A 16,225-nucleotide genomic window follows, 5' to 3' on the forward strand; every position below is an offset into this window, starting at 1 on the left:
GCACTGCTCTAGGACTCTGTCTGTCTCCACTGGGGAACAACAGAGATGTGAAGAGTCCTGGGAGGGTGTCGACAAGCTTACCAATTCATGAGTTTCTATATTTGGCACTCAGACGTCTCCAACCTACAGATCATGGGCAAGTGGACAGCAACATCCCTTTCTACTGCTGGTGGACACGGTGACCCAGAGATGTTTGCAGGAGGCAGTGGGATGCTGCTTGTGCCACTGGCTTGCCCAGCAGCACGAGCCAGGGCTTGTGAAGGACGGTGGCTGGTACCTCCGACCCTTTGAGACAGTGCCCACACATCCAAAACACCGGAGGTATTATTTCAGATTAAGCCTAGATTAAGCCCATTTAATTTTAACTCAGATTAAGCCCCTATTTAGAACCTGGCCACGTTTCTGATGCAGCCAGACTAACCCCCCCGCTGAGGGGCTGTGAATCACCGTGGCCGGAGGTTGGGTACCATCCAGCCTCTCCCCTCCCATCTTCTTAACACAGACCAGTTAAAACATTGAGCTACTAAAATAAGGCTTGGCTTGTGAGAATTCATTTAAGAGCGGTGGCTCACGTGGGTTTTGGGATGAGGTTTAATGCCTCATGACTTCAGGTGGGACCCCAAAGCATGCTGCAGCCCATGGGGGCTTCAGGCAGACGTGAGCACTAAGGAGCTGCTCTGGTTTAATCTCTAAATAACGATGGAAGTGCAAGTGCATGTATTACTCCAAATGAATGTATCACTCACACATGCTATGCTCTCTGCATATTTAATTACACAGTGATTTCTCCTGTCCTGCTTTTTAAGAAATACTCCACAATCCCGCAGTGACTTTCAAAGGATATCTGATTTCAATGAAATTTAGTTAAAGAGGTCTGGACCCGCCTGGACTAGCTGGAAAACAGCAGTAGGGAGAACAGTTCACTCATTTTTTAGTCCTGTTTGTGTTACCAGGACTTCCAAAAGGTGCAAGTCCAGCCCAGACCCAACTGTGCAAGGAGATACACAGCCCCCAAGACAAGAAAAGTGTCTCTGTTTCTGAGTTGTAATGGTGAAGTGCAGCACGCGTGGGATGCACAAGCGTGCACAGTGAAAGAACAGGATGTTTTTTCTTTGAACTGAGAGCTAGAAGTCCTCAAGGTTTCTTAAAAAAACAGGCTTTGCATAGCTTGATTTTTTCATTTGATAGATTTCTGAAGTAGCTCTTATTCTAACGTGCCCAACAGAACCTTCCTCCTAACCCTGCCTTGGACTGTGATATTAGGAGACTGTGCGATGTGTTTTCACTTCCTATTGACTGGTTGTGTACTTCCCTCCCACTAATCCCTTGTTAATGGACACTTTCTTTGAGCCAGCTGAGATCTGAGTTATGTTGTCTTTGTGATTCTTGCAGATTTTATTACGTGGATATCTTTGTTTTCATTATTTTGAGATTTGGGGATTTTGTCTCTTTCCCTCAGATTGATTCACACGGTTAGAGGCGGGCTGGCCTCCCACGGCTCCTGTTTGCATTTGATCCAGGAGCAGTGGGAGAGCAACTTCTCAGCTGCAAATAGCACAGTCCTGCACTTCAGCCACCAAAGCCAAGGGAAGACCCACTTTTGGGTTTCACGGGAAAGCACCGCTTGCTTGCAAACCAAAAAATAAAGCAATTTTCCTGCTCACCTCGCTGAACTGGGGTGCACTGGTTTTAACTGGGCTCTGCTTGCAGGTACGCACCCAGCAAGCTGGAAACCACCCGCAGCAGCAGAGAGGAGGCAGCTTGAGCAGGCAGGAGGGGAAGATGGACAACTCTGGTCCCAGGATGCCAAGAAATCCTGGGAGCTTCTGAAACGCGTAGCCTGAGGCTGACAGCGCGTGTTTGGGTGCAAGCTGTCATGATATGGGGAAGCCAACAGTGAATCCAAGGACGTTGTACCTGTGGTGGTGAGGATGCACAGCAGGTTCAAGGACACCACTCTGACCTCCAGAGAAGGGAAAAAGCCAACCCATGGGGCAGCGAGGAAGGATGGAGAGCCCAGACGGTGTCCCCCAGCAGTGGGATGAAGCAGGGTCCCTCCTCCAAGAGGAATGTGGGACGCACTGGTCAAGCCCAGGGTTACAGTGGAGGGTAAGGGCAGGTTCCAGAGGGAAAGCAGAAAACTGGAGATCCAGCAGAAGGGAGACACGCAAATTTAATTTTAGTAGGCACGGTGGTGCTGGGCTGACATCTGGACTTTCTCTTAGGGGTCTTTTCCAACCTTAATGATTCTATGATTAAAGACCCAATCAACTTTTCTCCTTCTGACAGAGCCCTAAGCAAGGAGCAGACCTATACAACCATATTTTCATGTATATATAGTTTAGCTCCATCATCCTTACAGTGGGCTCTGAGCCAGTCCAGGAGGAAACGCAGAGCAGTCAGGGTTGGAAACTCGTGTGTCCCTGAAGAGCTGGGGCCACACACAGGGACCCAAGAGGCCACTGAGAGCAGATGGGAACCCAAGCGATGTTGCCTCGGTTTTTCGAGACAAGGCAGCTGGACATTTTCTGGTGCAGAAATCAGAAACCTGCCCATAGTTTCAGGATGTGAGAGAAAAATAAGCACCCTAAGAGTTCAGCCACAAAGTCGTGGTTTGTGGGTGAGTTTTGGAGCAGCAGAACCTGGTGTTGGTCATGGTGGAACTCTGGCCACATTGTCACTGAAGCTGGAGACCTGCTGTTTGCAGACCTGGAGCTGCTTCCAGCCAAATGCAGGAGCCCAGAAAAGTCCTGGCATGTTCAAAGTCCTCTTTTTGTCTTCTTAGTTCCCTCTCCTCAAAAAAAAATCAGAAACATATCTGATATTTTGATGCTTCTTGATAAAATTACATCTGCCAAAATGACCTTTTGTTTAAACAGTAATAGCTGGCATTAATCCTATTATTTCATCACGATTATTATTGTTTTATCAGTCCAACGCAGCTGCCATTTCATCTTGCACTAAGTGAATTGAAGTTCTCAGCTGGGGCACACCACGCTCTCAGATGTGTGAAACGCTGATAGCCACAACACGAATCACGCCTCCTTTTCCCTCCTGGGACCCCACACTTGTCTCCACTTCTGCATCGAGATGGTCAGGAAAGTCATCTCAGCATCAGGAAAAAGAATCTCTTTCCAGATCATGGATGGATCAGATGAAATCCATGTTTATCTTTTGTGCTGCCCAGCTGGGTGATGCGAGGACATTTGTTAACGGCTGCAGAAGGAAGAAATGTGATAGAACTACTGATGTCTTAAAAGAAATAATGATGAATATAAGACAATCCAATTCAAGACTGATTTTAAGGCAGATAAAGATGAGGGCTCAAGCATTTCAAATCCAATCCAACAAAGTCCTTAAGCACATGCTTTAAGGCAAGCAGAGGAATAATGCCATCGACTCGAAGGGGTTGTTTATCTGGATGTGAAGGTGCTTAAGTGCTTTGCTGGATCTCGCTGTCAGGTGTGAGAGGCAAAACACCTTGTTTGTCCACCTGTAAGGACCTTGGCACACGCTGCTGCGCTGATGTGAGCTGCTCACAAGCTTCATAGGGAGATGCACCAAAGGAAGATACGGCGGGATAAAATTAATTATAAGGATGGCAAAGGCTGGAGGAGGTGGTGAGGTCTTGGGAGGGTCTTTATGAGGCATTTAGACAAATGTCTGTCTAGTTTAGAGATTGCTGATGCCACCTGAGGGCCAGGCATGGATAAGGAGGCCTTTTAAGGTCCCTCTAAGCCTTAGTTTTGGTTTCTGCGCAAGGGAAGGGTTGTATTAAGAGGAGGTGGTCATGCTCAGCTGGTCCTGCTGAGCTCTGCCTCTATGCTGCACTGACCTTGGATAGACATGGGCATGGATATGGGAATGAGCATGGACATGAGCAATGAAGTTACATCTGAATCACCCTAAGGGCCCTCTGGGACCCACCTAGTAGCAGGTGGGGGGTGGTGGTGGGAGCCACCCATGCATGGAATGTCCCAGCCCATGCAGTGAAGTCACTAGAGATACTCACTTCCTCAGGGCTTTCCAAGGACCTAATTTACAGAAAGTTCAGTCAATGCAGCAAGTCCATTCTCCTTTTCCAATCCTGCACCCGGACTCGCATGAACTGAGGCTGAAGCCTTCTCCTAGACCAGGGTGACACTCCCAGAAGACGAGTGTCCTACAGACGGGGCCTACAGGAGAGCTCTTTATCAGGGAGTGTGGGGATAGGATGAGGGGGGGGACGTTTTTAAGCTGAAAGAAGAGAGATTGAGATGAGATATTGGGAAGAATTTTTTCCTGTGGGCTTGGGGAGGCCCTGGCCCAGGTTGCCCAGGGAAGCTGTGGCTGCCCCATCCCTGGAGGGGTTCAAGGCCAGGTTGGATGGGGCTTGGAGCCCCTGATCCAGTGGGAGGTGTCCCTGCCCATGGCAGGGGTGGGACTGGATGGGCTTTGAGGTCCCTTCCAACCCAAACCGTTCTGTGATGCTATGATAAGATGAGCCTTAGAGGATCCTTCTGTGTTTTGGATACGGTGTCGGGCAGTGCCTACTTCTTCTACAACTCTTCATTTGTCCTTTACAAGGTTCTGTGATTTAAGAACGTGTGTTAAATCTTCTGCAACAATCAATTCAAATATACAAGTTTGGCTATTCAAATTACTTTTCCAAAAGTACTTTAAAATGCATTAAGTTATTAATTGCCTGCTGGCACTTTAATCAAACGGGAAAATTGACATAGCCAGAGGCATGTATTTTTGTGGAAAGGAAATTTATTTAAGAAGAAACAGCGGCTCTTACTGCTTAATTTAAACTGAGAAAACTGTGGAAAATCAACTGCTATGGAAAATTAATAAAACATTTCCAGCTGCAAACAGTGACTAATTGTACAAGATGAAGACTGCCTGGAATTAATAACTTGCAATCTTCTGTGTGAAGAACCCCCTACCAGTTCAATTTACTGGGAGATTAAATTACTTCTAAGTTTGCCATATTAAAACAGAACATGAATAAAATGTTAGTGAAAGCACATCTATTATTTACTGTCTGTGATATGGATATAATTATTTCCAAACAACCACAATGTGACGTGACTGGCAATATTTAAATTATTTGCTATTGAATGCCGTTATACCACCTCAGTTCCTATAAAAGAAGCCTGAATGGGTTTCTGCAGATGGCATATTCATGGAATCATAGAATCATAGAATGGTTTGAGTTGGAAGGGACCTTAAAGCCCATCCAGTTCCAGCCCCCTGCCAGAAGCAGGGACACCTCCCACTATTCCTGCTGTGTGGAATTATCTCTGCCCCATGGTGTCCAGCATCAAGATCTTGCTGCTCTTTTAGCACCACCACGGTGCTTCCCCCACTGCCCCATAGCATATGAATTCGATGCCTCCTCTACTTTTCTGGATTTTTACTTTTTCTTCCCACCCTTTTCTTAAAGTTGGCTGCACTGAAATCTTGGTGCAAACAAGAGCTTCAGCGGTGGTAGAGCATAATCAGGCAAATGTTTTCCCTGCATGCAAGGGCTCCTTGCTCAACCCAGCACTGAAAGCTCACCTGCAGAGCCTGCAAACCTGCACTTGCTTTTTCAGTGTGCCAAGCTCACAGGGTGCATAAACACATTTCAAGGGAGGAGAAATTAAGAAGGTGCGAGAGAAACAAATCAAAGTGAGAGGGTATTTGTTAAAACCCAAACAAAACCTTTAGAGCAGATTCCAGTACTGAAAGGGGCCCCAGGAAAGCTGGGGAGGGGCTCTTGATCAGGGAGTGCAGGGATAGGATGAGAAGGAATGGCTTTAAACTGAAACAGGGGAGATTGAGATGAGATCTTAGGAAGAAATATTCTTCTGTGAAGATGGGGAGGGCCTGGCCCAGGCTGCCCAGAGCAGTGGTGGCTGCCCCATCCCTGGAGGTGTTCAGGTTGGGGTTGGAGCCCCTGATCCGGTGGGAGGTGTCCCTGCCCATGGCAGGGGGGCTTGGAGCTGGATGGGCTTCAAGGTCCTTTCCACCCATGTGATTCTATGAAAAAGCCATCAAGATTTTGAAGCTCTGAGAAGGAGCAGGAAGCTGGACATCCACAGAGGATGGAGGAGTTGCCAGCCTTCAGGACCACCTGCTGTGGCCTCGGTGTGTAAATGCCTGCTGAGACAAAGCAAAGAAAGAGCTTATGCAATGTTTGGCTTAGGTGGAGAAGATTCCCAATGCACCAAGTGGGCTGGGATTGAGGAGAGACCACCTAGGAGATGTTTGGGGCTGGTGTGGTTGACCACAACCCCTTGCTGTGCCAGGAGATGCAAAACACTTCCATCGCATACAATTGAAACCCCAAAAAAGACACCAAAATCTGAAGTGTTGAAAAGAGAGGGCATGGGAGGATGTTAATGGACTGTAGGGTGTCGGTCCCTGTCCCTCTGCTTGGGGAAGGCAAGGAGAAGGCCTATGTGGCCTCATTCTCTCCTTTAGGGAGGGGAAACTGAGTCATAGGGCAACCTGAAACAGCCCATCTCTGGATGTCAGGCTGAGTCATTGTGTTGGGCATCTTGCAGCCACATCCCCAGCAGAGAGACACACTCCATGTCCCTCTATTCAGCCAGACACCAAAAGATGTCCAAGATGACAACTCCAGGAAAGCCTCCCAACTACCCTCAGAAAGGGGATAAAAAATGATGAGAGCAATGGAGCTGGACAAACTGCAGCAGGAACCGCTCAACAATGCATTCAAACAGAAATAAATTATTTACCATTGAATGGAACTGATTTTAAAGATTTGCATACACTTTATTGACTACAAGTACAACAAGTTGAATCTGCCTAACCTCACCATTCTGCCCCAAAGCTCTTCTCTCAGCAGCCCCTCTCCTGCAATGACAGTCACTGCTGGCTGGGTCAGATAAGTTAAGCCTGGAGTGACACCTTCACACCTTCACATCACAGATATCCACTGGTCTGCCACACAACTGCTTCCAGTCAAGAATGGTCCTATGGGTCTGCATGGGTTCCTACAGTGATGACGTCTGCAGCTTCATCATGTGTTCTGCACGCAAGGGCTTCCTTTGGTTACTTGGAAATTATGCTCTAACCTGTCTGAGGACCCTACTAGCCTTGGCTTTAAGAGACAAAATGAAACACTATACCCTCCTCTGCCATCCCCACTGCTTGAGGGTCTGTGGACCTCTGCCACCGCCCTCTTCCACAGACAGTTTTCCCATGGGGCTCTTGCTAGGACAGGTTCTCAACAGGAGCTGTTAACACCTGTGTCCAAAGGGATTTGGGCATGCTGAGTGAAAATAACTGTACTGCAAAAAAAGAGAAAGACGCTCTGCGGTAGCTGTGAGCATCCTTATTTGCCATTTATTAGTCCTAATCAGTCCTCCAATGTCCTTCCCAGCTAGAAGTGAGATGCTCCCTCCTGCTCTCCGCCCAGGAATGTCTCATCAGGAGGATCATAGAATCACAGAATCATTTGGTTGGAAAAGGCCTTTGAGATCAAGTCCAACCGTACCTGTCCACTACTAAATCATATCTCTGAGCCTCATTATGGGCACCAGGCATCAAAAGAAAATAAGTCCTTCTTCTCTGACCCCAAATAAATGAGTTGTAGCTCAGATCTGTAGGTTAATATAGAGAACATGCATGGATGGAGACGAAGCTTCCCAAAGATGCTTTCACATTTCCATAATTGAGTGTGTCACATTTAATTGCCATAGCCCTGTCTCTGCACAAACCTGGGCACCTCTCCTCTTAGCGCCAGCTTAGACCCAATTGCCTAATTGCATTACCTGGGTAATTAGAGATACAGTAGCGCTGTGCTGCACAAGAGTGAGGATTCACTTCCTAGCAGACTTAGCCTGGCTTTAACACGGAAAACTTGTACACACATGGGCTGTAATCAGGCAGATTAGACCAAGAGGCTTGTTCTCTTAAGGAATTAGTTAAAAAAGATACAAGTTTGGTTCCAAGGAGCCTCCTTTGTGTTGTAGCTTGTATCCCACCAACTAGAGGTATCACAGATTACGGGAGCCACCACATTCCCAAGATGCAGAACCTTTGCTGCATCACCCAGGAGCTCAGCCCAGGCCAGCCTGAGATGATCCAGACCTGGATGCACCAGCCACAAAAGTGCATTTTAGGCCTTGGGAAAGCACAGTGATGGGAAAAGCTTGGGGTGTTATGGACTTCCTTGGCGAGTCATGAGGTGTTTGGTGCCAGAGTCCCGGTAGGTCCTTTGTAGTGGTAGGAGGACCTGGAGAAGGTGGAGGGAGCGGAGTTGTAGGCAGCAGGGCTCGCTGTCACCATGACTTGTGGATACCTTGCCCTGCTGCCAGCATGCGCGCTGCCACCGCGCCTTAGCCAGGGAGGAGAATTAGCTTTGCTCTGGAGTGGGTTCAAGAACAAGAAGAAACCAATAATTCCCCCTCTGCAGGGTGTAAGTCTCATAAAAGCAAGCGGCTGTAATGCTCACCTGGAGACCTGGTGAGATTTGTTTTCCTGAAGGTTCCCTTTCCTCCCCATAGGCGCAGAACTGGGGATGTGCCAGCCCACAGCTGCAATTCTTCTTGTCCAGGAATCTGCACCAACCTTGGCCACGGTGGGACTGGTGAGGGGCAGGAGAAAAAGGCATATCCGTGTGGGCAGTAGCTGGTATTTAAGGCAAGATTGGCCCTGTTCACCCCTAGCTGGAAGAATCTGGTCTTTGTTTGCCTTGAAGGACCCATTCCACATCACATCTCACCTCTGCCCACACTTGTCCCACCCTTTCCTACCACCCTCAACCATCCCGTTTCCTTCTAACGTGCCACCAGCCCTTCCTTTCTCCCTGCCTGCCTTTTGTTGCTTTTCCTCCCCACACTTTCTTTTTTTTTCTTCTTCTTCTTTTTTTTTTTACCCCTTAAAGAGTGAACAAAACAAAACAAGAAAAAGCAGCGCCGAGTCGATCCTCTTAACCCAATGTTCTTACCCCAGGGAGGGCTCCGGCAGCGCCGAAGCGCGCGGCAAAAACCCCCACGCATTTTGTCCTGTTTCTTCATAGCAACTCAAGCAAATTGAAAGCCGCGGAGGGGTGTGCCCCCAGGCACTTGGTAAATCCACTTCCTTTGTCATAACAAGAACAAATCCCACCTTTGAAGTTTTTCCTTCTTGTTACAAGGGGAATGTCTTTTGTTTAATCCATTTTAGCCTTTAATGCCTGACCTGGATCAATCCTGTTGGGTAGATTACACACTACTCACGCCGACTTTAAACTACCCTACAGGGATTTTTATTCCACCCCCCCCCCCCGCCCCTTTCCCCATCGCATTGGTGTGAGAATCTCAGCAATAATCAGCATTACGACTTTAGACCATCACTCACTTTGAAGGAGGAGACTGTCCTTTAACAAAGGGGAGGGAGGGGAAGAAAACCCTCAAATATCAAACAGATTTAATCAGCTTTGAGGTCTTTCAGTCTCATATTCATACCGGATCTTTATTAGTTATGAAAATCAGTGCAGATCTTGGCTGAGCTCTGTGTCTTCATGGCCTCCTCCTCCATTTCATGCTCCGTTTGGGACTGAACTCACTTGCCCTCACAGACTTCCCAGTGCTGATATGGGGGAAAGCCTGGGAAATATTAGCCCAAGAGAGCTGGAAAAGTGTTGTCAGGGTGTCCAGCACCCACCACTCACGTCCTCCTCCATCTCATGGCAAATGGAAGCCACTGATAAGTGCTTCCAGGGGGACCCACGGACTCTTCTTGATGACCCAGACAGACACAATGCCGCACGGAGGGTAAATCTATACATGAACCCTTGACGTTTATCTCATTACTCTCTCACTTACTTGCTGCAAAATGTGGTGACCTCAGCTCTTGCCAGCCCCTTATTTTGCAAAATAACTCATAGCATGGGCTTTCTTTGGTCTCTAACATTTATTTACAGCACATATGTCCTCTCCTGATGTTTTCTGCTGCCTGCAGCATCTCTGTTGATAACATTGAAGCATCGTCTGTGCTCTAGGTCTTGTTGGCAGAATAACATTGTCTTCCTTGCTTTTTATTGTGGTTTAAGGCTAATCATCAGCATCGTTCTTGAAAAGATACAAAGCAACAGGGCTCAGGCACAGGCAGGTCTCCAGGGGCCCTCCAGAGGTGATGGCAAGCAGTATTTCCCAGCTCCACCACGGGGATGGAGTTAATAATGCTCCCATCACAGGCTTGCTCTGCTCCTGTTAGTCATGAATTCGGTGCTGAGGAAGGTGTCAATGACCAAATCCATCCCCAGGAGCTTCCAGTCCTGGAAAGCTCCAAGGTGGAGGCTCCACACGTTCCCTTCACCACGTCATTGCTCCCCAGCTCAAACCAGTTTCGCCTCAAGTGCTGCTCTGACCTTTTCCCAAGGAACAGGAGGGCCAAATTCTGCTTTAGGAGGCTTGTAGCCCATCTTCCCTCACCGGTCATTGCCCAAGATCACTTCTGTTCCTCTCCTCTGAACTCTGTCTAAGTTGCTTACAATGTTTTGAAGCCCCAATCTGGACATGCTTGTTTCCCTCATGCCTAGAAGGAGCACACGAGGCAGGACAACTCCCTACCAGGGTTCACATTTGACTCTTTTATATAATAAATCTCCACATTAAGTTTTTCTTTAGTGCCACATTGGCCTTAGAATGTGATTTTCTCTGCTTTCACAACCTGGCTTCCAATACCGTTGCTTCTTCCTCTCTTCTCCATTCTACACTCGCGTGTCTAATTCTTCCCCCCTAACTGTACCCAGAAGCTCTGAGCCTTGAGAACTTGTATCAGCTCATTTCTGAACTTGGTTCATCAGGAGCATTTTGGATTCTTGTACAAAAGCTCTGATGTCTCCCACTCTCCAAGCTCCACAGGAGGCAGCTGTAACAGCAAAGCATCTCATCCAGCCAAGCAAGAGAAGAGATTAATTGACCCAAATATGCCAGGGATGTCTTATATTTCAGCTCTTAAAACCCCCCAAACCTCTTGGGCAGATGATGCTGATGTCCTGTTGTCCCAGAGCCTGGCTGAGACAAAGCCAAGACAGGATCTGGGGCTTCCCCATCAGTGGGGATAAAAGGGAGACTAGTCTGCTTCCTGGGATCCCAGCAAAGTAATCAGTTGTAATGAGATTCTTTGTCACTAAGCAGACTCTTTATAAGAGCATGGGAAGACGAGGAACATGAGAACATCGAGGGTGTGGGACACCCACCAGAGAGCACTGAATGCTAAGACAAGACCTGTCCCAAGTTATTTGACTCAGGGACATCTTCCACCCTCACCGCTCCAGCAGCTCATGACCAGCAACCACTCAAGGTCACCACAAGCACTCAACCCACAGGAGGTGGGAACCGACTGCTCATGCCACCACCAGTACCCTTATTTGGGGATGTGCCTATGGGAGCCACAAAACACCCACCAAGATCTAAAAGCAAAGAATGGGGCCATTTTACAGCAAAAATACCCGCCCTGGGTTAGAGTGGCCATGGTTCAGAGCACAAAGCTTTCCACCCCCATTCCTGACAACATCACCCTGGGGTACAGAGTGACTTTCACAGGGCCAAACCCCAGCAGGAGAAGTGGCAGAACATATCGCCCGTGGAGCCAGCGACTGGCTCAGGAAGGGACCAGTTAGCTTCCAGACATCCCTCAGGACAGTTGAGTAAGGAACCATCTTCTTTCACTTTTTATGAGACTGATATGCTTTGAAATTAGTAACCCTCCATTAGCTCTCCAAATAGCTCTGAATCATTAGGGTCAGTACGTCTGCTCTCCTCAAAATGAGCTTTTACCTGAATTAGCATCTCAAAGAGGCAGGACTCCCTTCCTCGGTTTTAATTCCAGCATCTCACTGCACATCAGGATGGTTGTGGTGGCCAATCCAAGCCCCGCATCCCAAATACATTCAGGGGAACCTGCTGGCTTGTTTAAAATGTTCTTTTTCCTTCCCATTCTTTACTAAATGCCTATTATATTAATGTTTAAAATCCATTTAAGTTCATCATGGGTGGCTTTGTGAAAAGACACCAGCTCCATCATTGTAATTAGATGATTTATTGCCCTCTCGTGGTGACACACGCTAACTAGAGAAGCTGTGATTTAAATTGGATGATCCTTCCAAGAGTGTTTGAATGAGAAATAAAGGGAGAATTATTAATACTATTAGAGAGCAGCGGCGTATACATGAGAGGGATATACTGTGCTAGGAGAGGGATTAGCCCAAACTTGCTGTTTTGCAGCTGAGCTCGGCTTTCGTGGGTGTCCAGACTGACGTGGGACCAACATCTCCTGTCAGTCGGAGCTGTGGCACATCCTAAAAAACAATGTGTGAGCCAAATTTACTGGGTTTAGGGTGGGAAATCACAGGGGAATCACCACCTTGATATTTACTGCGCCAGCCCAGCCAAGAGTCCTGGCTCTGCCCCATGCATGGGACCATCTCTGCCCTCCCTCCTTTTTAGGAGATTGCTGGCCACAGCAAGAAGTAAAGGAGTTTCATTTCTGTTTTAAATTGAAATTTAGGTTCTTTTCTTCTCCCCACTGACTGAAATGCATTAAGTGCTACCTGGGTTACAAACCTGCTCCCCTTTGAGAACACAACCCTCCTCGCCCCCACTTTTGGGAAAGGTAGATGACTCCCAGAATTAACCCACTGTAAGATAATTTCCCATCAGTGCAAGTGAATCCACATCAACGTTTTTATCTGATTTAATTAAAAAAAAACAGGCAGGCCTGAACAGCAGTAATTTGGTATAAAAGCCAAGTATGGACCTAGCCTGGAGCTGTTACTCAAATGCCTGGGTTAATACAGTGTAAAACCATGAGCACATCCTCTTACGATGGGGCTTAAATCTTTTAAGAGTGGCTTATATCAATCTAGTTTAAGTCAATTCCTCACTGAGTTAAGCTAAATTGAAAGAAGCACTCAGACCCCAAACACAGAGCTGGTATTACCTAAATCTCTTTGCACATCGCGATGGCTTCGGCCAGGTGCCTGCTGGCACGGTGGGAAAGGATATAGGGTACCAGCAAGCCTTGGCCAGACCCTGTTGAGCACCAGGGCATAAAGTTTCTCAGTTTGCTCTCTGCTGCTCTTTACAAACACAGCTGCCCCCTCGCAAAGGTCCCCGTGACCATGTCCTTATAGAGGACAGGGATCTACTGCTCACCATGCCTTTGCAATGAGCCTTCATCCCTGAATCATAAGCACGTGCTCCTCAAACTTTGGAGTAACCCTCTAACGCTGTGCTGATCCAAAGCAGAGGGCGAAGCCAAAAACCTTAAAATTAGGGAGAAGTGGTTTCCCTATAGAATCATAGAATCATAGAATAACCAGGTTGGAAGAGACCCACCGGATCATTGAGTCCAACCATTCCTATCAAACACTAAACCATGTCCCTCAGCACCTCATCCACCCGTCCCTTAAACTCCACCAGGGAAGGTGACTCAACCCCCTCCCTGGGCAGCCTGTTCTGGTGCCCAATGACCCTTCTAGTAAGTAACTGCTACAAAAGAAGTGCCAGAGACAGTGGCTGAATGCCCTGTGACCACCAACCATGTGTACAGAAGGGGTCTTTCCAGTTGTAAAGGAAAAAATAAAAGAAAAAGCTTTTCTCCTACCTGAGACAAAGGCCGGAGGTCACACACCACTCCTGTGTCTGATGGCATGAGCTCTACCATCAAACTGGGGTCTTGCTGGCTGGCAGGAGGCCCAGGAGCTCCCATCATGACCTGCACAGAGGTAAGCTTTGTGGCAAATAAATAAAATAAAACCTTGATTTTTGGCATAGTTTTTGGACAATAGGAAAAAAATTTTCACAGAAAGGGTCATTGGGCACTGGCAGAGGCTGCCCAGGGAGGGGGTTGAGTCCCCTTCCCTGGAGGGGTTTAAGGGACGGGTGGACGAGGTGCTGAGGGACATGGGTTAGTGATTGATGGGAATGGTTGGACTCGATGATCCAGTGGGTCTCTTCCAACCTGGTTATTCTATGATTCTATGATTCTATGATAGTAATTATGAAGCTCCTTGGCTGGGTCCCATGAGAACATTGGGCCATCAGTTCTGGATGCACCATCACCTTTAATCTCTGCCCTCCTCACCCTCAGAGCCCCCACCCAGTGCTGAGAAGCACCTCGCCAAAAGACAAAGGCAACCCCAAATGTTGTGACCTCCAAACCCTGTGTTTACTCGTGTTCAGCCACGTAGACCTCCTGCCTTCTGAAGGTCATCCCTTACCAACCAGCAGGAAGGAAACAGAAAGTCATCACTAGTGAAACCACCGAAATCCCTTGGTAGATCCTCTGGAGATTGCACAGACTCCACTTTGAGGTTCTCTCTGGGCAGAACAAGAGCTGGTTTTTAATCCATTTCACATGCACTCACATTCATTTGGGCAAGTGATAATTGTGAATATAAAGCCACATGGAAAAAATAACCCTCTGCAAAAGTGATGTAGAGTAAGGAACCTGCCACCGAGGGGTTTGAAGATTACTCAATAAATAAAATGAATAAATAAACACTAAACACTAAACAAGTATTTATTAACAAGAACCAAATAAATAAAAGGTCATTACAGGCAGCAACATCACTATACTACAGAGAATAATGAACGCATGAGATCTGACTTGAAGAAGTTCCTCTGCCCTTCTGCAGACCTCCCCATCATCCCGTCTACTCAAGAAATAATTCCTTTACCTCTGTGACAGAAAAAAGATGAGGGAGAACAGTTCTGGCAGGACCAGAGTCCTGGCTGTGGTGAGCAGGAAGGTGTTTTATTTTGCAGGTTTTGGATGTGCTTAGCCAAAAAGACAAACCTGTAACTGAAAAGTGTCATAGGCTACCTTGAAACCCTGCTCAGATTCTCCTACTACTCACAGCTGTCTGTAAGGGTCTTCGATCTGATGCCTGGGAAAGGAGCATCATTTACCTGCAAAAGCAGCACCCCTTTGAGAAAAGGCATCCAGATGGTGCCTTGTGTGTTCTCCTGGGGGATGAATCCTAAAATCATAGAATTACTAAGGTGGGAAAAGACCTCTAAGATCATCAAGTCCAACCACTACCACTCCTACTAAACCATGTCCAAAGGTGTCATGTTTGCACACTTTTTGAACATCTCTAGGGATGGTGGCTCCACCACTTCTCCAGGCAGCCTGTTCCAGTGCTTCACCACTCTTTCAGTAAAGACATTTTTCCTCATATCCAATCTAAACCTCTCCTGGCGCAGCATGAAGCCGTTTTTTCTTCTCCTATCACTTGTTACTTCAGAGAAGAGAGCAGCACCCATCTCAATACAGTGTCCAGGCAGCTGCAGAGAGTGATGAGGTCTCCACTCAGCCTCCTCTTCTCCAGGCTAAACAGACCTAGGTCCCTCAGCCACTCATAGAAACATAGAATAGTTTGGGTTGGAAGGGACCTTAAAGATCATCCAGTTCCAACCCCCCTGCCATGGGCAGGGACACCTCCCACTAGCTCAGGCTGCCCAAAGCCCCATCCAACCTGGCCTTCAACACCTCCAGGGATGGGGCAGCCACCACTGCTCTGGGCAACCTGCGCCAGGGCCTCCCCACCCTCACGGCAAAGAAATTCTTCCTTATCTCAAGCCTAAATCTGCCCCTCTCCAGTTTATCCCCATTGCCCCTCATCTTACCACTACAAGCCTTTGTGAACAGACTCTCCCCAGCTTTCTTGTAGCCCCTTCAGGTACTGGAAGGTCACTATAAGTCTCGTTTGGAGCCTTCTTTTCTCCAGGCTGAACAACCCCAACTCTCTCAGCCTGTCCTCGTATGGGAGGTGCTCCAGCCCTCTGATCACTCCTCTTAAAACTTGTTCTCCAGCCCCTTCACCAGCTCCTCTCCCTTCTCCAGATGTGCTCCAGCACTTCAATGTCCTTCTTGCTCCAAACTGAACTCAGGACTGGAGGTGTGGGGATGCTGCCTGCCCTGCATGCAGGGTCTGGCTGGAACCTCCCTGCGCCTCCTGGCCTTGAGCATCAGATGGCAGCAACACTCAGGGATGAAGGCTTTGGCGCAGCCCCCACCACCCCCTCCCTCCCCTGCTGCAGCCAGGGACCTCCTCGCAGCGTTTAGGTGGTGGTTGAGGACCAGAGGGTCCTCATGGATGGGCTCATGTTGCCCATCAAAGGGCGGCAGTGGATATGGGACGTGGGCAGAGAATATGAAGTGTTTGCAGAAAAATAAATGCTCCCAGACACATTGCTGACCGTGGCCTTCAGAGCATCTTTAGGATTGAATCATA

The 16,225-nt window shown here is 47.9% G+C and overlaps 1 long non-coding RNA gene across 1 annotated transcript in view; it reads right to left on the minus strand.

The window, feature by feature from the left end:
* LOC138720595 (uncharacterized) overlaps positions 1 to 16,225 on the minus strand; it is a 512,056-nt gene that overhangs the window by 293,104 nt on the left and 202,727 nt on the right. Inside the window, exon 2 of the long non-coding RNA XR_011337440.1 lies at positions 15,505 to 15,529. This is a non-coding gene — a long non-coding RNA (uncharacterized lncRNA). The remainder of the gene's footprint in view (positions 1 to 15,504; positions 15,530 to 16,225) is intronic.

Source organism: Phaenicophaeus curvirostris, chromosome 5 (genome assembly GCF_032191515.1).
Source record: "Phaenicophaeus curvirostris isolate KB17595 chromosome 5, BPBGC_Pcur_1.0, whole genome shotgun sequence".
Classification (NCBI taxonomy): domain Eukaryota; kingdom Metazoa; phylum Chordata; class Aves; order Cuculiformes; family Cuculidae; genus Phaenicophaeus; species Phaenicophaeus curvirostris.